This window comes from Gavialis gangeticus, unplaced genomic scaffold (genome assembly GCF_001723915.1).
Source record: "Gavialis gangeticus isolate Ggan-Ray unplaced genomic scaffold, GavGan_comp1, whole genome shotgun sequence".
NCBI classification, from domain to species: Eukaryota; Metazoa; Chordata; order Crocodylia; family Gavialidae; genus Gavialis; species Gavialis gangeticus.
The window spans coordinates 32,025,062-32,025,891 of record NW_017729001.1 but is presented as its reverse complement, the minus strand read 5'-3'; the positions used below and the strand labels follow the sequence as shown (position 1 = coordinate 32,025,891).

Below are 830 nucleotides of genomic sequence, written 5' to 3'. Positions count from 1 at the left end.
CTTTTTTTTTTTTTTTTTTTTTTTTTTTTTTTTTTTTTAAATCTGCTTCTCAGCTTCTGCCCTGCTATGTTAACTCCCCCATGCATGAATTGCCTGTACCGTCTATTTGTTTTCAAAGAGAGATTTAGAAGCACTGTTTCAGTTTTTCACAGTAGAAAGCACCAAACATTGCACTATCCAGTTATCCAGAAATGCTATGACATGTAGAAGGCTGGGTGTTGAGGCATGGCTATATTGAGCATGCTTTTCTCATCCCTCCTCCTGTTGGATTATTCAACATCAGAAGGAAACAGTGGCTGTGTAAATGGGTCAAGAAAATTTAAATTCTAAGTCTTGGTGTTCAATGGGGTGGGTTAGGAAGCCTGATTTCTCCCTTCATTTGATGTTGGTGTTTGCTAGAAAGTATTGCTTGTCCAGTACGTGTTGCATGGGAAGATACAAATTACTTGGGACATGCGGTAGTTAGCACTCTGCTTCAGTGCTAGTGCTGAGCTTGCTAAAAGTCTGACAGAAGCTGGAAGTGAAAGCTTTCCCTACCTCCCCTTCTTTTCCCTTGGCCTCCCCAAGTCATATTTTGCTGCCAGGTAATTATTACTCTAGCACCATTTGCTGTGGCAGCTATGAGTTATCTAACCCTTCAGGACCAGTCTTTTTATGATGTGATATGAGCCACGTCAGTAGGACTGAGGCCCTACCTGTATTCTTCTTTGGAAGAAAATGTACAGAAAAGCAATACCTGCTGTAATAACTTTGAGCCAGCACATGTTATCTGAAAAGATAAAAGTGCTTGTTTCTATTTAGGAACCTTTTAAAAAAAAAAAAAAAAAAAA

The 830-nt window shown here is 39.2% G+C and overlaps 1 protein-coding gene across 1 annotated transcript in view; it reads left to right on the top strand.

Moving 5' to 3' along the window:
• The window catches only part of ORAI1 (ORAI calcium release-activated calcium modulator 1), a 21,196-nt gene extending 20,418 nt beyond the window's left edge, over positions 1-778 (top strand). The window contains exon 3 of the mRNA XM_019507292.1: positions 40-778. The gene's annotated coding sequence lies outside the window, so the exon portion shown is untranslated. The remainder of the gene's footprint in view (positions 1-39) is intronic.
• Positions 779-830: the final 52 nt, after the last annotated feature.